At 46.4% G+C, this 20,921-nt stretch overlaps 1 pseudogene; it reads left to right on the forward strand.

Annotated features, from left to right (window-relative positions):
- The window catches only part of LOC122559236 (monoglyceride lipase-like), a 53,443-nt pseudogene that overhangs the window by 16,468 nt on the left and 16,054 nt on the right, over positions 1–20,921 (forward strand).

A 20,921-nucleotide genomic window follows, 5' to 3' on the forward strand; every position in this document is an offset into this window, starting at 1 on the left:
CCCCAGGCACTGGCCTCCATCTCTCTCCCCCATACACTGGGCTCCATCTCTCTCCCCCATTCACTGAGCTCCATCTCTCTCCCCCATACACTGGGCTCCATCTCTCTCCCCCATACACTGGGCTCCATCTCTCTCCCCCATTCACTGAGCTCCATCTCTTTCCCCCATACACTGGGCTCCATCTCTTTCCCCCATTAACTGAGCTCCATCTCTCTCCCCCATCCACTGGGTTCCATCTCTCTCCCCCATACACTTGGCTCCATCTCTCTCCCCCTGCACTGGGCTCCATCTCGCCCCCCATATTGGGCTCCATCTCTCCTCCAGGCACTGGGCTCACTCCCTCCCACACACTGGGCTCCATCCCTCCCCACTGTGGACCCCAGCCATTTCCAGGTTGCCACCGACCACCAGACACACCAACCACCTTGTGGCCACCCCTTCAATTGTGAACGTTCAGAAAGAGGTCATCCTCTTCGCTAGATAAGAAAATATGTCCAACTGAGACAGCAAAAGGTGTCAGTGTCTGTAAAAGGGACAGAAATAGATTAGATTAGATTAGATTAGATTACTTACAGTGTGGAAATAGGGACCAGCCTTTCCAGAATCTGCATTCCCTCGTGGATTCACCTCCTCTCTCCATCAGTTGTTACAGATGAACAGGATGAGGACAGAAATGGAAAGGGGTGGGGGAGTGTTGGAGATTACATTGTTCCTTCTCCCACGGTTGTCATGCTGGAAAAGATCATCGAGATAGGAATGGCAGGGGTAGGAGATGCTGTGGCTGAGGAGAAAATCAATGACACAGAAAAATTTTAAAGTTGAAATGCTGCCAGACCAGGGGACAATGTGGCAGGTGAACAGAACTGAGATCTGGGCAGCTGAGTTTCGGATTTGTTTATGAAGGAAAAAGGGTCAACTGGTCTGTTAATAATGGAAGAACATGAGGTCACAGAGTTCATTTTCAGTAAACTTACAGAAAAGTTTCAAAAGCAGTTTGCAAAACACAGCACATTTGCTGATAAGAAAAAAGAAACACACCCTAAAAGTGATATTAACTGGTTTCATCTCTTCCACTCGCCTGTACACATCCGATATAAGATTTGATAACGAAAACAGCAGCCAGAAGAATATCGGGTTCCCTAGTCCAAGTTTCTCACTTAAAGCCACAGTCTAATGTAGGAAAACATTTACCAACATCACTGTTAACTAACTTTTTAAGAACAGGTTAGATCAACATAGCACAAAATTGAACAGACAATAGGTGCCTCATTCACGAAATATGGGAAATTAAAGAGATACCTATCAATGTACAAATTACTAATATTCCTGAATATATTCAATGGCTCACTCCCACTCTGTGTTGGAGGTAGATCATTTTATTTTATTCATTTGTTGGCTCTAGGTGTCGCTGGCTGGGCCCAGCATTTCTTGCCCATCTCTAGTTGTCCCTTGAGAAGGTGGGGGTGAGCTGCCATCTTGGACAAGTGTAATCTATGTGCTATAGATTGATTCACAGTGCCACTAGGGAAGGAATTCCAAGATTTTAATCCAGCAACCTTGAAGAAACGGTGATATAGTTCCAAGTCAGGATGGTGAGTGGCTTGGGGGAGAACTTGCAGAGGGTGGTGTTCCCATGTATCTGCTGCCCTTCTCCTTAGAAATGTAAGTAGTCATGGGCTTGTAAAGTGCTGTTTAAGGATCTTTAGTGAATTTCTGCAGTGCATCTTGTAGATAGTACACACTGCTGCTACTGAGCGTCGGTGGGGAAGGGAGTGGATGTTTGTGGATGTGGTGCCAATCAAGTGGCTGCTTTGTCCTGGATGGTGTTGAGCTTCTTGAGTGTTGTTGGAGCTGTACCCATCCAGGCAAGTGGGGAGTATTCCATCACACTCCTGACCTGTACCTTGTAGATGGTGGGAGAAAGTGAAGACTGCAGATTAGAGTCGAGAGTGTGGCGCTGGAAAAGCACAGCAGGTCAGGCAACATCCGAGGAGCAGGAAAATCGACATTTTAGGCAAAAGCCCTTTGTCAGGAATGAGACTGTGAGCTGAGGGGGTGGGCCGGGGGGGGGGGGGGGGGGGGGGGGGGGAAGGTAGCTGAGAATGTGGGAGATAGATGGAGGATGGGGTAATGGTGATAGGTCGGAGAGGGGGGTGGAACAGATAGGTGGGAAGGAAGATGGACAGGTAGGACTGATCAAGAGGGCAGTGCTGAGTTGGAAGGTTGGATCTGGGATAAGGTGGGGTGGAGGGGAAATAAGGAAACTTGTGAAATCTACATTGATGCCATGGGGTTGGAGGGTCTGGTGGTGGAAGATGAGGCGTTCTTCCTCCAGGCCATGGTAAGTGAGTGGTGATGGAGGAGGCCCAGGACCTGCATTTCCTTGGCAGAGCAGAGGGGGTGTCGAAGTGTTTGGCCGCGGGGCGGAGGGTTTGGTTGGTGTGGGTGTCCCGGGGATGTTCCCTAAAGTGCTCAGCAAGTCAGCGTCCTGTCTCCCCAAGGTAGAGGAGACCGCATAGGGAGCAATGGATACAATAAATGATATTAGTGGATGTGCAGGTAAAGCTTTGATGGATGTGGAAGGCTCCTTTGGGGCCTTGGATGGAGGTGAGGGAGGAGGTGTGGGCACAGGTTTTACAATTCCTGCGGTGGCAGGGAAAGGTGCCAGGAGGGGAAGATGGGTTGTTGGGGGCGTGGACCTGACAAGGGTGTCACGGAGGGAATGGTCTTTACAGAAAGCGGATAGGGATGGAGAGGAAATATACCTCTGGTGGTGGGGTCTGTTTGTAAGTGGCGAAAATGGCAGAGGATGAGCGATGTATATGGTGGTTGGTGGGGTGGAAGGTGAGGACTGGGGGGAGGGGGTTCTGTCCTTGTTGCGATTGGAGGGGTGGGGTTCGAGGGCAGAGGTGCAGGAAGTGGATGAGATGCGCTGGAGAGCATCATCAACCACGGGGGAGGGGAAATTTCCGTCTTTAAAGAAGGAGGCCATCTGGTGTGTTCTGTGGTGGAACTGGTCCTGCTGGGAGCAGATGCAACAGAGTCGGAGGAATTGGGAATACGGGATGGCATTTTTACAGGAGGCAGGGTGGGAGAAGGTGTAATCCAGGTAACTGTGGAAGTCAGTGGGTTTGTAGAAAATGTCAGTGTTGAGTCGGTCACGATTGATGGAGATGGAGAGGTCCAGGAAGGGTAGAGAGGTGTCAGAGATGGTCTGGGTGAATTTAAGGTTGGGGTGGAATGTGTTGGTGAAGTTGATGAACTGTTCAACCTCCTCATGGGAGTATGAGGTGGCGTTGATGCAGTCATCAATGTAGTGATGGAAAAGGTGGGGAGTGGTGCCAGTGTAACTGCTGAAAATAGACTGTACTACATAGCTGACAAAAAGCCAGGTATAGCTGGGGCCCATGTGGTATCCATGGCAACTTCTTTCATCTGGAGCAAGTGGGAGGACTCAAAGGAGAAATTATTGAGAGTGAGGACCAGTTCAACCAAATGAATGAGAGTGTCAGTAGAAGGGTACTGGTGGGGACGTCAGGAGAGGAAGAAATGGAAGGCTTGGAGGCCCTGGTCATGGCGGATGGAGGTGTAGAGGGACTGGATGTCCATGGTGAAGATGAGGCATTGGGGGCCAGGGAAACGGAAGTCTTGGAGGTGGTGGAAGGCATGTGTGGTGTCTCAAAGGTACGTGGGGAGTTCCTGGAATAGGACAGTATCGAGGTAGGTGGAGATGAGTTCGGTGGGGCAGGAGAAGGCTGAGACAATGGGTCAGCTAGGGTGGTCAGGCTTGTGGATCTCGGGTAGGATGTAGAATCGGGCTGTGCGGGGTTCCCGAACTATGAGGTTGGAAGCTGTGGGTGGGAGATCCCCTGAGGTGATGAGCTTGTGTATGGTCTGGGAGATGATGGTTTGGTGATGGGGGGGTGGTGTCGTGGTCGAAGGGGTCTTCGAGTTGGCATCTGGCCAACTACCAGGCCAGGTAAACTACCACTGCACCCCCTTTGTCCGCTGGTTTGATGGTGAGATTGGGATTGGAATGGAGGGAGTGGAGGGCTGCGCATTTCGAGGATGAGAGGTTAGAGTGGGTGAGGAGGGTGGACGGGCTGAGGTGGTCAATTCCCGGCAGCAGTTGGAAATACAGAGATTGATGGTGAACAGGCTTTGGGCTAGTCAGGAGGTAAGTTATTCACCGCAGTATTCCTAGCTCTGATCTGCTCTTGTAGCCACTGTGGTGAGTCCAGTTGAATTTCTGGTCATTAGTAACCCCAAGAATGATGCTACAGGGGGATTTGGTGATAGTAACACCATTGAATGTAAAGGGGTGGTGGTGAGATTGTATCTAATTGGAGACGGTCATTGTCTCACATTTACATGGTGTAATGTTACTTGTCACTTGTCAGCTCAAGCCTGGATCTTGCTGCGTTTGGACAGGGACTGCTTCAGTATCTGAGCAGTCACGAATGATACTGAACACTGTACAATCATCGCCGACCATTCTCACTTCTGAAATATATTCACTGATATAAGCATTTGTACTTTGATAAATATCTGCTTAATTTGCCATACTTGGGGAAGGGAATTCCAAACTCAAATGACTTCTGAGAGAAGAACTTCCTCATCATCTCCATCTTAAATGGGAACACCCTTATTCTGAAACTATGCCCCCAGGTTCTCGACTCCCACACAAGGGAGAAATACCATCTCCACATTCACCCTGTCCAGTCTCCTCAGAGTCTGATGCGTGTCAATACAATAATCTCTAGTTCTTCACAACTCTGCTGGATATCGGGCCCAAGCTGCTCCACCGTACTTTCTGTGAGGTAGGATTTGGGTAGCAGAGACAAGGAAATGCTCACAGTGGGCAGAAAGCAAGAGCTGGACCAGGATCACATCTGAAAAGCTACCCTTTTGAGGTAAAATAGACATGGGAGAGAATAACAGCAGAGGACAAGCTTATCAACGGTGATGATATTGCAAATTCAAGCATGGTTGAAATAATTTCACCAAGGCTGATATCCCAGCACCAGGTCACCCTTTATTTACACATGACACTGATCCAGCTAGCACAGATATGGATCCTAAACTGAACAGAACCCCTGACACTCTGGTTTATTTATTTGTTTTATGAAAATACTCTCTAAATCTCCTGTTTATTTTCCCCCGACACTACCACTACACAGCACTAGTGCTTATTTTCCTCCCACAATACCCGTGGTTGTGTGTGTGTGTGTGTGTATGTGTGTGTGTGAGAGGGTGTCTATGTGTGTGTGAGTGTGTGTGTGTATGTGTGTGTGAGAGTGTGTGCGCATGTATATGAATGTGTGTGTGTTTGAGAGAGTGCGCGAGTGTGTGTGAATGTGCGCGTGTGTGTGCGCGTGTTTGTGCGTATGTATATGTGAGTGTGTGTGTGAGAGTGTGTGTGGGAGTATGTGCGTGTCTGTGCATGTGTGTGTATGTGTGTGTGCGTGCGTGTGCAAGTGAGTGTGTATGCATGCGTGTGCACGTGTGTGTGCGCACGTGCGTTCTGTATGTGTGAGCGCGTGCATGCGTGCATGTGTGTACATATGTGTGTATAAGTGTGTGTGAGTATGTGCGTGTGTGTGTTTGTGTGTGCGTGTGCACGTGTGTGTGTATGAGTGTGTGTACTTTTGAGAGTGTGTGAGTGTGTGTATGTGTGCACGTGCTTGTATGTGTGTGTGTGAGAGTGGGCGCGCGCGTATGTGTGTGCATGCATGTGTGCACATGTGCATGTGTGCGTGTGTGTGTTACGTGTGTGTATGCGTGTAAGTGTGTGTGTGTATGTGTGTAGAGACTCAGTACAAAAATACATCATTGTGCAAGAACTTTATTCTGTTCTTCCACCTCCAGCAAAAACACCAATGTCTCCAGTGAACTAGTAACAAGCAGAGCCTGGTAAAGACAATGCCTATGTGAAGTCAAAAGTGAAGGGGAAGTGTAAAGACTAAATCAAAATGGAGTTGGATGGGGAATAAAACACTGTATTCCCCGCCATGCATTGATAGGCACTGATGGATTTCACTGCATCTGTTTTATTTTTTCTACCTAGAAATGATATCACACACATCTGAGCACCTTCCCACTACCAAAATCACTGGGAAATGCTTTTTTAATTAGTAACCACTCCAGTTATCACACCCATGTATCCATCTGTTTATTTACAAGCAAAGCCCATTATGGGCAATGCAAACCATCAAAGGTGAGGGGATGTTAGAGAGCATGGGAAGGGACTAAATCAAAATGGAGTTGGATGAGTAAATAAAGCACTGTATCCCCCTCCATGTCCTACTCTCTTGAAAGGCATTGAGAATATTGATGGACACCACGTGCTCCCTCTCCAACGTCATTCGGGCTCAAATGTAATTGTGGAAGTTGTGACAGGTAGTAGGTAGAGACAAGACACTCCTGTTTATATCTGTCAGCCAGGGCTCCCTGATTGGACCAGGTTAACAGCCCCAATCAGGGAACTCATATTCTATAAGGTCCACCTGGCTGACTTTGTTCCAACCATGACAGCTGTAATGTAATTTGTTTGAATTTGAAGTTTATGGGTGATTTCGGTTGCCTATTTTTTCCAGGGCTTTACTGATGCTGATACACAATGCAGGTGACCACTCCGGCCGCTACACGGAACTTGTGTCGTTGTTTCTGAAGAAATCCATGTTTGTATTTTCACATGATCACAGTAAGTACGCACCTCTGTGGCTGAGCCCTGTCATGGTAGTACATCAGGAATCTTTGGACAGTTGCAGCCAGCCCTCTCCTCAGGCAATCCCTCAGGATTAAGGATAACTTCCTCCCCTCTAGTTCAGTGTTCCAAACCTGCTGAAAATTCCATTCTCAGGGGTTTGCAATAATGTGGGCCAATTGGTGTTGGAAGGGCTAGGGAGGTGGATCGCTGGAAAACTGGTATGTTCTCTGTCACATTCAACTGTATTGTTAATTTAGTTTTATTCATGCAATGAGGGCATCGCTGGCTGGCCCAGCATTTATTGCCCACCCTAGTTGCCCCTTGAAAAGGTAGGGGTGAGCTGCCTTCTTGAACCACTGCAGTCCATGTATTGACCCACAACGCGCTTAGGGAGAGAATTCCAGATCTTGGCCCATCGACACCAAAGGAACGGCGATATATTTCCAAGGCGGAAGTGGGTACTGCAGATGGTGGAGATCAGAGTCAAGATTGGAGTGGTGCTGGAAAAGCACAGCAGGTCAGGCAGCATCCGAGGAGCAGGAAACATCGACGTTACAGGCAAAAGCCCTTCATCAGGAATGATATATTTCCAAATCAGGATGGTGAGTGGCTTGGAGGGGAACTTGCAGATGGAGGTATTTCCATGTGTCTGCTGCACTTCTGGATGTTAGTGGTTGAAATTGGAAGATGCTGTCTGAGGATCTTTGGTGAATTTCTGCAGTGTGTCTTGTAGATGGTACACACTGCTGCTACTGAGCGTCGGTGATGGAGGGAGCGGATGTTTGTGGATGTGGTGCCAATAAAGTGGGCTGCCTTGTCCTGGATGGTATCAAGCTTCTTGAGTGTTCTTGGAACAGCACCCATCCAGGCAAGTGGGGAGCATTCCATCAGACTCCTGACTTGTAGATGGTAGAGAGGTTTTAGGGAGTCAGGAAGTGAGGTTTTTTTTGATGTAGGCCCAATTATTTCTATGACTGGGAGGCTGCAGTAGCCATCAGCAACAACAACTGGGTATCTATCTATGGATAAGTCTACAGAATTGACAAGGACCTCAATCTATTGGACTTGGGATATAGTTAAGACACCTTGCAAGGATCACTGAATATAGAAGGTTCAGAGGGTAAAGTTAAAATTCAAATAATAGAAGCAAAGGGAGATTATGGGAAGAGACTAGCAGTTAACATAAAGGGGAATCTCAAAGCCTTTAATAGGCATATGAATAGCAAAAAAAAGTGATAAAAGAAAGTCATAGAGTCATAGAGATGTACAGCACAGAAACAGACCCTTCGGTCCAACCTGTCCATGCCGACCAGATATCCCAACCCAATCTAGTCCCACCTGCCAGCATCTGGCCCATATCCCTCCAAACCCTTCCTATTCATATACCCATCCAAATGCCTCTTAAATGTTGCAATTGTACCAGCCTCCACCACATCCTCTGGCAGTTCATTCCATACACGTACCACCCTCTGCGTGAAAAAGTTGCCCCTTAGGTCTCTTTTATATCTTTCCCCTCTCACCCTAAACCTATGCCCTCTAGTTCTGGACTCCCCCACCCCAGGGAAAAGACGTTGGCTACTTATCCTATCCATGCCCCTCATAATTTTGTAAACCTCTATAAGGTCACCCCTCAGCCTCCGACACTCCAGGGAAAACAGCTCCAGCCTATTCAGCTTCTCCCTGTAGCTCAAATCCTCCAACCCTGGCAACATCCTTATAAATCTTTTCTGAACTCTTTCAAGTTTCACAACATCTTTCTGATAGGAAGGAGACCAGAACTGCATGCAATATTCCAATAGTGGCCTAACCAATGTCCTGTACAGCTGAACCAGTTAGGGGATTAGCTCAGGTAATAAATGAATGGTTTGCATCTGTCTTCAGCAAAGAAAGGATGCTTCCCCAGTCAAAGAAAATAAGATAATTAATATATGAGACTGTTTTAAAATTGATAAGCAGGAAGTATTGGATGGACTGACTATGATGAGCTGATAATGCACGTTTCGATGAGATACATCCAAGGATATAATCAAAGAAAGTGAGAGAGTGCAAATAATGGAGGTATTGGTTATAACTTTACAGTTTTTCTTAATCTCAGTGGTGATGCCAAAGAGCTGGAGAATTGCAAATTGTACACCCTTGTCCAAAAAGAGTACAAAGGTAAGTCCAGCAACTACTGGACCAAGGGGTGACGGTGTCAGGATATGGACTAGGCCATTTTCGACTAAGATAGGAGAAATCCTTTCATTCAGAGAGCGCGGTGAGCCTGTGGTAATCTCTATCACTAAAGGCTGTGGAGGAAAATTCAATGAAAATATATACAGATACCCAGAAACGAGATGTGCCAATGGTGGCACGAGGTGAAACCTTCTCATACAGAGTAGAGAAAGTTTGGAATGCATTGCTTAAGTGTATTTTGGAGGCAGTTTCAACCAAGGTATCCAAGGGGGAATTAGAGTGTCTTCTGAAAAGGATGACTGCAGGTTAAGGATGGGAAATGGTACTAAATGGAAAGGCTCACTTAGAGAGCTGGAGCAGCCACAAGAGGCTGAATAACCTCCTCCTGGAATTCCACAACGCTTTTTTTATAACTGGATGCAACTATTTCTCTGACTGGGAGGCTGCTGTAGCCATCAGTGACAACAAACAGGAGTCTACCAAAGGACAAGTCCACAGAATTGACAAGAAGCTCAATCCATTGGATCTGGGCCATAGCTTAGACTACCTTGCAAGGATCTCTAGGACTTAACATTATAGTTGCTTGATCTTGTGTACTACTATATGGTCAATTGCTGGAAAGTAACCCTTTCCTGAAGGAATTGTTTGGCTTTGGCAATTTCTTGATGGCCTTCATACATTCTGCCAACAGTCACCCATGCGTTGTGCACTTGTTGCACAGCATGAGAGCAAATGTTGTTGTCATGGTATAATCAGCAAAAACATTGAAACTTCTCTGTGAAACAACAATTGCTTCTTAAATATGATTTGGAGGTGCCGGTGTTGGACTGGGGTGTACAAAGTTAAAAATCACACAACACCAGGTTACAGTCCAACAGGTTTAATTGGAAGCACACTAGCTTTCGGAGCGACGCTCCTTCATCAGGTGATTGTGGAGGGCTCGATCGTAACAGAATTTATAGCAAAAATTTGCAGTATGATGTAACTGAAATTATACATTGAAAAATTGATTGTCTGTTAAGCCTTTCATCTGTTAGAATACAGCGATAGTTTCACTTCTTTCATGTGTAAATCACAAAACCCTTTTTTGTTAAAGTTGCATTCTCGGGTTAGCTGTAACAATGGTGATAGCTAGACAATGTGTATGTTTAACATATTGTCTAGCTATCACCATTGTTAACAGCTAACCCGAGAATGCAACTTTTTAAAAAAAGGGTTTTGTGATTTACACATGAAAGAAGTGAAACTATCACTGTATTCTAACAGATGAAAGGCTTAACAGACAATCAATTTTTCAATGTATAATTTCAGTTACATCACACTGCAAATTTTTGCTATACATTCTGTGTTACAATCAAGCCCTCCACAATCACCTGATGAAGGAGCGTCGCTCCGAAAGCTAGTGTGCTTCCAATTAAACCTGTTGGACTATAACCTGGTGTTGTGTGATTTTTAACTTCTTAAATACGAGCAGCTTTCCACCACCCATCACCCACCAGCCTGATGACAGCCTGACTCTGTCTGTCTGCAACTGCCAACCAGGAAAAGAACTGTTCTGATATATCGCAATCGTTCGCGTTATAAGAAAGTCACATAGTAGCGGCACCATCTAAACTAATGGGACCAGAATCATGTTACAGCTGATCCAAGTAAGGGAAGTTTGTGTTCTACAGATAATAGGCAAGATTCTTCGATTGCATTATAGCCAATTCTCATTGAGTAAACGCGCAATATAGCAGAACAGACAGCACTGTGTTTACAGCAGACACTGAGCAAACCTCCACAAAAGCTACAAAATGTTTATTTTGCAGAATTCTCACCGTCAAGGTGAGGAGTTTGGCTGATGTGAGAACAGCCAGAGTTAGAACAGGATGGACAATAAATTCTGGCCCAGCCAGTGATGCCCATATTCCGCAAGAGAATAAATTTAAAAAGGATTGTTCATGAGCAATAGCATTGGATTTTTTTCATTAAAACAATTACTCCATGTGTTTTGCTTCTTCTTACATCTCCTTCTGTTTCTTCTATTCTGTATGGCAGTTACAAGTGAACAATATATTGAACCTTTAGAACTTGGAGCAGGAGTCAGAAATATTCAGCTCCCTGATGTAATACCATCCAAGCTGATCTTATCTCAGTCTCAACTCCTCCCGAACCCCTACAACCCTTCAACCACTTACCAATCTGTCTGTCGCCTCCTTAAATCTGTCATCAACAGTTTTGATTACTTACAGTGTGGAAACAGGCCCTTCGGCCCAACAAGTCCACCCCGCCCCGCCAATGCACAACCCACCCATACCCCTACATGTATCCCTTACCAACACTACGGGCAATTTAGCATGGACAATTCACCTGACCTGCACATCTTTGGACTGTGGGAGGAAACCCACGCAGACACGGGGAGAACGTGCAAACTCCACACAGTCAGTCGCCTGAGGCGGGAATTGAACCCGGGTCTCTGGCGCTGTGAGGCAGCAGTGCTAACCACTGTGCCACCGTGCCGTCCACTGCACTCTGGTACAGTGAATTCTCTTCCAACTTCTTCCACCAGGCTGAACATACAGAAGGGAGAAAGGGAGTACTGCAGACGCTGAGATCAGCACCAGCAAGTGTGGTGCTGGAATAGCACAGCCGATCATGCAGCATCCGAGGAGCAGGAGTTACGATGTTTCGAACATAAACTCTTCATCAGAAACATTCCTGACAAAGACCTTATGCTCGAAATGTCGACTCTCCTGTTCCTTGGATGCTGCCTGACCAGCTGTGCTTTCCCAGCACCCCAGAAGGCACAGAAGCTTGAACACACACACACGCACCAACAGGTTCAAGAGCAGCTTCTTCCCTGCCATTATTAATGGACCTTTCTAACTTCAAATAATGTTGTTCTTGCTTTGTATACCTCCTGTGCAGATGTAATAATGTGTGCCTCATCTCTGTCTTAGCCCCCTATGACTGTATGACCTTGTTTGCTATGATCTGCCTGTACTGCTCACAAAACAAAACTTTTCACTGTACTCAGGTACACGTGATGACAATAAATCAAATCCAAACTCAAATCAAAAGATTCACAACTCTTTGAGAGAATTAATTCCCCCTCATCTTTGTTTAAATCTGCCACTGTTATGCTAAAACTGTGACCTTTCATTCTAGACGCAATTTGAAAACACTATGCAGATGACATGTCTCGCCCAGAGGAATTGGTTTTGAATGAGTTTCTCCCTGATGATGGGCACCTTGGCTGGGGATAGGATTCTGCTGTTGGTCCACATTGCTTGTGTTACTCCTCCAGTATTTTGGGGTGCCTCCTGTAGAGTGTTCAAGTCTACAAAGCATTTCGGAGCATGTGGATCTTTGCTCCTTGGTAAGCCCCATCTTCATCCAATGGGTTCCTACAACAATATACCACTCCCATCACCCCATTAAGGTTTTTGAGTCTCTACTCATGGAAGGCAGGTGCATGCTGTGAAATTGTAGCTTGGTCTCCACTGTCCTAATGTAACCTTCTGCCAAGTATGGAAAAGAGCATTTTAAGAAGCAGGTGGGCGGCATGGTGGCACAGTGGTTAGCACTGCTGTCTCACAGCGCCAGAGACCTGGGTTCAATTCCCAACTCAGGCGACTGACTGTGTGGAGTTTGCACGTTCTCCCCGTGTCTGCGTGGGTTTCCTCCCACAGTCCAAAAATGTGCAGGTTAGGTGAATTGGCCACGCTAAATTGCCCGTAGTGTTAGGTGTAGGGGAATGGGTCTGGGTGGGTGCGCTTCGGTGGGTCGGTGTGGACTTGTTGGGCCGAAGGGCCTGTTTCCACAGTGTAAGTAATCTAATCTAATCATTGCAAAATCATCATGACCAACTGTACTTACAACATTACGGCTCAAAGATATTGCCCTCACTGATGACTCACTTTTGTCTACTAAGCTTACATCATCACAAAACAATAAATGGCTCACTTCAAAATAAAAAAAAGGGTTGAATTTTACAGGCTTTGTAAAGTTTGGGCGGCATGGTGGCTCAGTGGTTAATACTGCTGCCTCACACTGCTAGGGATCCGGGTTTGATTCCAACCTCAGGTGACTGTCTGTGTGGAGTTTGCACATTCTCCCCGTGTCTGCGTGGGTTTCCTCCGGGTGCTCCAGTTTCCTCCCACAGTTCCAAAGATGTGCAGGTCAGGTGAATTGGCCATGCTAAATTGCCCCATAATGTTCAGGGATATGTCGGTTAGGTGCATTAGTCAGGGGTAAATGTAGAGTAACAGGGCAGGGGAATGGGTCTGGGTGAGTTATTCTCAGAAGGTCGGTGTGGACTTGTTGGGCCGAATGGCCTGTTTCCACACTGTAGAGATTCTATGATTTGGGGGCAGGGGGATGGGGGTGACAGCCTGGAGATAATAAGGAAGGTGGATCGCGTGCCCATCACCCTCTCATTGCCATGGTGTTGTGCCTACAAGAGGGAAGGTGGAGGATGGTTCCCAGTTCTCAGAACCTAATGGAGCCACTTAACTGACCAATTAAGAGAAAGTCATCGCCTGGCCAAATGGGGTGGCTGTCTGGGACTAAAGGCCAATACATCCCCTGGACCTAATTGTTTATTAGCATTCTGAAACACATAGGTACAGAGAGCATGGACATATTGATGTTAATCATCCAAGATTCATCAAATTCTGGAAAATTCCCAGAGGATTGGAAAACTGCCGACGTAACACCCTTATTCAAAAAGAGAAGGAGACAAAAATAGAAATCACCTATGTCGAGGGATTTGAGAATTAATGGGTACGGTGGGAAAGCAGGAATAGGTACTGTCAACTACGATCATATTTAATGATGGGGCAGACTCAAAGGGCCAAATGGCCTACTTCCGTTTCTATTTTCTAATGTTTCTACAGTTTCAGTACCCAATGCCACATTTTCAGAGGGGGTGGATTGTTGATTAGTGATCAAAGAAAACTTTCACTAATCATCTCTGCCTGAACACAGAAGTACCAAGTTTCACCTCATGCCTTCACTCAGCTCCTGCCATGTACTGCCAACACAAGGTAGTTCAAAAATTAGCCCACGGAGAATCTAAAACATCTCTCTGTATCAGAGAGGGAGAGAGAGAGAGAGAGAGAGAATTGATTATGGAATTGAGTGGCCCCTCTCCACATGAAGAAAGGAGGCAGATCCACATGAACAACCACTGTTGACAGAGGAATCGGACCCATGTCATTGGCGTTACACAATGCCTTAATTAAAATTAATCTTTTTACAGAATATGAACATCGCCGGCTGGCCAGCATTTGTTGCCCGTCCCTAGTTGCCCCCTTAGAAGGTAGGTAGTGAGCTGCCTTCTTGAACCACTGCAGTCCACATGCTGTAGGTAGACCCACAATGTTGTTGGGGAGAGAGTTCCAGGTTTGACCTAGTGACTCTGAAAGACGATTTCAAAGTGAAGATGGCGTGTGACTCGGAGGGACGGTTGTAGCTGCTGGTGTTTCCATGTATCTGCTGCCCTTGTCCATTCAAGATGGTGGAAGTCACTAAGTTTGGAAGGTGATGCCCGCTGCAATGTTCCAGTGAAGCTCAACGCAAATTGGAGGAACAGCATCTCATCTTCCGACTAGGCACGTTACAGCCTGCCGGTCTCAACATTGAATCCAACTACTTCAGATGATTATCCCATCTCGACCCCTCTGGTTTCATTCTGCTCCGTAATTTTATTTCATTTATTTTATTTATTTTTTTAAATTTTTTTTTCACTGTTCTGTACCTCTTATTTCTTGATTGTCTCCCTTTCTCTCACTCCCCACTCTCTCATCACCTTTTTCCTCTCCTCTTCCCCCTTTGCTACCCTTCTCCCCTGTTTTCCATTTTGCCTCTGCTTCACCCATCCCCCCCCATCCCCCCCATATTTTGTCACATAGCACTGGCTTCAGTTTTGGTCATTCACAGCTCCTAATCTCCCTATAATCTCTCTATGATTACCTTTGCTTCTGGAGCCATGACTCACCTTATTGTTTTCACCTTCTCTCAGCCGAGTATAAATACCTCCCTATTTCTCTCTTTTTTAAGCTTTGGCAAAGGGTCAGTTAGACTCGAAACGTCAGCTCTTTTCTCTCCTTACAGATGCTGCCAGACCTGCTGAGATTTTCCAGCATTTTCTCTTTTGATGCCACAGACTCGTTGCTGAAGGTATCTTGTGGATGGTACACGCTGACGTTACTGTACATCAGTGATTGAGGGAGTGAATCGTTAGGTTTGTGGGATGATTTGCCAGTCACTAGGCTGTTTTATGCTAAATAGCAATGAGCTTCTTAGCATGAGATACTTGGTTCAGTTCAGCTTTTGGTCAATGATAATTACCAAGATATTGAAAGTTAGGAATATGGTGATGTTAATGCCACTGAGTGCTGAGGGGAGATAGTTAGATTCTCTTTTCTTGGAGATCGCCACTGCATGGTGCTCATGTGGCACATATATTGCTTACCATTTCAGCCAAAGCCTGGATATTGTTCAGACGGTTTTGCATTTGAACACAGACTGCTTCAGTATCTGAGAAATCACGAATGGTGCTGAACATTGTGCAATCATCGGCGAACATCCCCACTTCTGACCTTATGATGGAGGGAAGGTCATTGATGAAGCAGCTGTAGACGGTTGGGCCTAGGACACTACCCTGAGGAACTCCTGCAGAGGTGTCCTGGAGCTGACCTCCAACAACCATGATCGTCTTCCTAGTGTCAAGTGTGACTCCAACATGTGCAGAGTTTGCCCCTGATACTCATTGATCCCAGGTTTTCTAGGCCTCCTTGATGCCACACTCGGTCAAATGCAGCTTTGGTGGCAAGGGCTGTCACTCTCACCTCCCATCTGGAAATCAGCTCGTTTGAACCAAGGCTGTAATGAGGTCAGGAGCTGGGTGGCCTAAGTCCAAACTGGGCATCACTGAGCAGGTTATTGCTGAGCGGGTGCTGCTTGAGAGCACTGTTGACCATGTACAGCATTTCTTACATTCACTGAGTGTTTGAGGGAGCTCTGCACCCAATCGTTGAAACCCTGGAGGGCAAAATATTTTGTCTCCTCTTTGCACAGTTGGCCATGGACAGAGTGAAGGCGATCGTCTGTGGGTGTCCGATTTCAGAATATATGTCCGGGATTGTGTACAGCATCTTGACATGATGAAGAGGCAGTTTCCCGCTCTAAGGATTTACATATTCGCAGTTTCCATGGTAAGTAACTTATTGGAAGAAATTGTATTGATTTGCATGTTATTTATTTTGTCATGTTTTTGAAAAAAGGGTGAAGTCACCACAGTCCTGCTCTCTCAACAGAGAGATGATTGGAGATGATCTAGAAAGGGGAGAGGTTAAGAAGGAAAATCTTTCAATGGTAACCTCAGCTGGTGTGGGAATTGAATCCACGCAGTTTACATTACTCAGTATCACAAAACCAGTTCTCCAGCCACCAGACCTGGGCAGCATGGTGGCTCAGCGGTTAGCACTGCTGTCTCACAGCACCAGGGTCCCACGTTTGATTCCAGCCTCGGGCAACTGTCTGTGTGGAGTTTACACATTCTCCCCGTGTCTGTGTGGGTTTCCTCCGGGTGCTCCAGTTTCCTCCCACAGTCACAAAGATGTGTAGGTCAGGTGAATTGGCCATGCTAAATTGCCCATAGTGTTAGGTGCATTGGTCTGGGTGGGTTGCTCTTCGGAGGGTCGGTGTGGACTTGTGGGCCAAAGGGCCTGTTTCCACACTGTTGGGAATCTAATCAGTTAGCCAATTCCAATTCTATTTGTTACATACATCAGCCTAGCTGAGAGTCATAGAGACAGAGTGTCACACAGGATGGAAGCAGGCCCTTCAGCCCACCCATGTCTATGCAAGCCAACAAACACCAAGCTGTACTAACCCTATTTATGTACACTTGGTCTGTAGCCTATGCCTTAAAAGCTCGTTCTTCAATGTTGCAAGAGTACCTGCCTCCACACCCTCTCAGGCAGTGGCTTCCTTATTTCTACCAGCCTCTGGGTGAATGTTTCTTTCCTTCAGATCTCCTCTAAGTTGCTCCCATGTTATTTACAGGGCTCCATTGGCAGTGCTACCAAATCATAGTCTGAAAGCAATGATTCTGGATTCCATTCCCCCTTTACCCACGCTCCCCTTCATCCTCCACTCCATTAACCGAAGCAGGGATTTCACCTCCACACTCCCTGGGCCTGAATATTAACAGGACAGGGTTACTTACTGAGGTTTGGAAAGCAGGCTTTCCTACCTGTGTGCCTTTTGAATGTGATGTGGAGATTCTGGTGTTGGACTGGGTGGACAAGGTCAGAAGCCACACGACACCAGGTTATAGTCCAACAGGTGTATTTGAAATCACAGGCTTTGGTGTACTGCTCCTTTGTCAGGTGACTTCACTTGATGACGGGGCAGTGCTCCGAAAGCTTGTGATTTCAAATAACCTGGTGCCATTTTAATGTGACTGTCTGCTTGTCACTTGTCAGCAATATTGATATGAGTTCTAAAGATATGAGTTCTCTCTCTGTAGATGCTGCATGACCTGCTGAGATTCCTCAGCATTTCCTGTTTTTTCAGCATCTGCTGTATTTTGCTATTAACTGCTATTATTATAGTAGGCAGCCTATTCCCATAGAAATTGCTGGAAAAGGTCTGGCAGCACCTGTGGAGAGAAATCAGAGGGTCGAGTGACCCTTCCTCAAAGACTGACAGTAGCTAGGAAAATGTTGGTTTATGTGCAGAAGATAGGGTTGGGTGAGGGGGGTGGTAAGAAGTAAACGATAGGTGGGGATAGAGCCCAAAGAGAGAGAAGAACAGTTCATAGAACATAGAACATAGAACATAGAACATAGAACATAGAAGAATACAGCGCAGTACAGGCCCTTTGGCCCTCGATGTTGCGCCGATCCAAGCCCACCTAACCTATACTAACCCACTATCCTCCATATACCTATCCAATGCCCGCTTAAATGCCCATAAAGAGGAAGAGTCCACCACGGCTACTGGCAGGGCATTCCATGAACTTACGATTCGCTGAGTGAAGAACCTACCCCTAACTTCAGTCCTATATCTACCCCCCCTTAATTTAAAGCTATGCCCCCTTGTAATACCCGACTCCATACGCGGGAAAAGGTTCACACTGTCAACCCTATCTAACCCCCTAATCATCTTGTACACCTCAATCAAGTCACCTCTAAACCTTCTTTTCTCTAGTGAAAACAGCCCCAAGTGTCTCAGTCTTTCCTCATACGATCTTCCTTCCATACCAGGCAACATCCTGGTAAACCTCCTCTGCACCCGTTCCAGTGCCTCCACATCCTTCCTATAGTATGGCGACCAAAACTGCACACAATATTCCAGATGCGGCCGCACCAGAGTCTTGTACAACTGCATCATGACCTCAGGACTCCGGAACTCAATTCCTCTACCAATAAAAGCCAGTACGCCATATGCCTTCCTCACCGCACTATTTACCTGGGTGGCAACTTTCAGAGATCTGTGTACATGGACACCAAGATCCCTCTGCTCATCCACACTACCAAGTATCCGACCATTAGCCCAGTACCCCATCTTTTTGTTATTCTTCCCAAAGTGAATCACCTCACACTTAGCTACATTGAATTCCATTTGCCACCTTTCTGCCCAGCTCTGCAGCTTCTCTATATCCTGCTGTAACCTGCCACATCCTTCCTCACTGTCAACAACTCCTCCGACTTTCGCATCATCCGCAAACTTGCTCACCCAACCTTCTAACCCCTCTTCCAGGTCATTTATAAAAATGACAAACAGCAATGGTCCCAAAACAGATCCTTGCGGAACACCGCTAGTGACGGCACTCCATGAAGAAACTTTGCCATCAACTACTACCCTCTGTCTTCTTCCATCCAGCCAATTCCTAATCCAAACCTCCAACTCACCCTCAATGCCATATCTCCGTACCTGGGCTGTTTTATCCCAGGGTATGCCCAATCCCAGAAGTGTGTCATATTGTAAAGGGGTTCTGTTTGTTGGGGGAGGGGGGTGAGGGGAGGGGGGGGGGGGGTCAGGGATTTAGAAAGCTGTTGGCCCATAAGAAGTGCTGTAAAGATAGTCCTCTTCCTCTGAAGCTTATCTCTGCCTCCCTTCAACTATGGGGTTTGTTGAAACCTGGGGTAAACCCAACTTCTGGTCACCACATCATAGGAAGGATGTGGAAGTTCAACAAAGGAGTGGATAATGATCTGGCTGGGAGGATGAATGGCTGTTAATGGAGACTGTTAATGGCTAACAATGGATTGTGTGTCACAGGAGAACCGTGAGATCATGCTGCAGCTGTACAAAACTCTGGTGAGGCCACACTTGCAATATTGCATACAGTTCTGGTCACCACATCATAGGAAGGATGTGGAAGTTTTGGAAAGGGTGCGGAGGAGATTTACGAGGATGTTGCCGGGTATGGAGGGAAAGTCTTACTAGGAAGGGCTGAGGGACTTGAGGCTGTTTTCATTAGAAGAAGACGTGACTTAATTGAGACATATAAGATAATCATATGGTTAGATAGGGTGGACAGTGAGAGCCTTTCTCCTCGGATGGTGATGGCTAGGATGAGGGGACGTAGTTTTAAATTGAGGGGTTGTAGATATAGAACAGATGTCAGAGGTAGTTTCTTTACTCAGAGAGTAGTAAGGGTGTGGAATTCCCTGCCTGCAACAGTACTTGGCTCACCAACTTTAAGGGCATTTAAATGGTCATTGGATAAACATATGGATGATAATGGAATAGTGTAGGTTAGGTGGGCTTTAAATTGGTTTCACAGGTCGGTGCAACACCGAGGGACAAAGGGCCTGTACTACGCTGTAATGTTCTATGTTCTATGTTCAGACAAGGTATGTGTGGGGTTGGGGTAAGGACATGGGAGAGCTCAAGCCCTAAAGTTATTGAACTCACTATTGAGTCCAGAAGGCTATAGGGTCCCCAAGCAGAAAATGACGTATTCCCATTTGGAAAGGCTGTTTTATCCCAGGGTATGCCCAATCCCAGAAGTGTGTCATATTGTAAAGGGGTTCTGTTTGTTGGGGGAGGGGGGTGAGGGGAGGTGGGGGGGGGGGGTCAGGGATTTAGAAAGCTGTTGGCCCATAAGAAGTGCTGTAAAGATAGTCCTCTTCCTCTGAAGCTTATCTCTGCCTCCCTTCAACTATGGGGTTTGTTGAAACCTGGGGTAAACCCAACTTGCTGTTGTACAATCTGCCAAGGTAGTTAAATTGGAAATTGACTGCCTCATCAAAATATTCAAACCCTCAGGAGGGAGTTGTAAGTTAGAGTTTTAAAATCTTAACATCTTGAACTGACACCAACACCCCCATTTTTGGGAGTGAGTTTCTCCTCCACTTCTTGACCACTTCTCCCTCTCCTCCCTCCTAACCACTTCCTACTCCTTCTTCCCCCTACTCCAGCTTCTGAACTTCCTCAACAGTCCCCTGGTTTTGGCTCTGGTTCTGTCATTTCTCAACTCTATTCCAATCATATCCTTGACCCAAATGACATGGGATGTCCCAATGCTTTAGTCTGATGTACATTTTCTGCGAGATTAGGCAGTCGAGCAGACTTGGACTCAAGATATCTCTTTCGACCAAATCCAAAATGAGACAAGGGAGACAAGACTGAGACGGACGATAGTGGCACACCATATGAATTGTTCAATGGATAGTAGAGTTGATGAAAGGTCCCAGGTTCAACTCTTGGAATTGTCTGAAGTTAGCTGAGCAAACTTGTTTGGTAGCACAATCACCTCTGAATCCAAAGACCATTAGTTTGAGTCCGACTCTGGTCTCATGCTAACATAGAGAACGTTGATCTTTATATTCCAGTTCTCTAGTACTGTTGTTCCATTCCTCTCTGCTCAGTCTCGTTTGGATGGGGCAGTTGAAGGAAGAGTTATATCACATCATTAGATTCACCAATGGCCTTTAGGGAAGGAAACTGCCAGCCTCCATGTGACTCCAGCCCCACAGCAATGTGGTTAACTCTTAACTGCCCTCCAGGCTATAATGCTGATCGAGCCAGTGAC

Source organism: Chiloscyllium plagiosum, unplaced genomic scaffold, assembly GCF_037043375.1.
Source record: "Chiloscyllium plagiosum isolate Xiang-an unplaced genomic scaffold, Cpla_swu_hap1 HiC_scaffold_14, whole genome shotgun sequence".
NCBI classification, from domain to species: Eukaryota; Metazoa; Chordata; class Chondrichthyes; order Orectolobiformes; family Hemiscylliidae; genus Chiloscyllium; species Chiloscyllium plagiosum.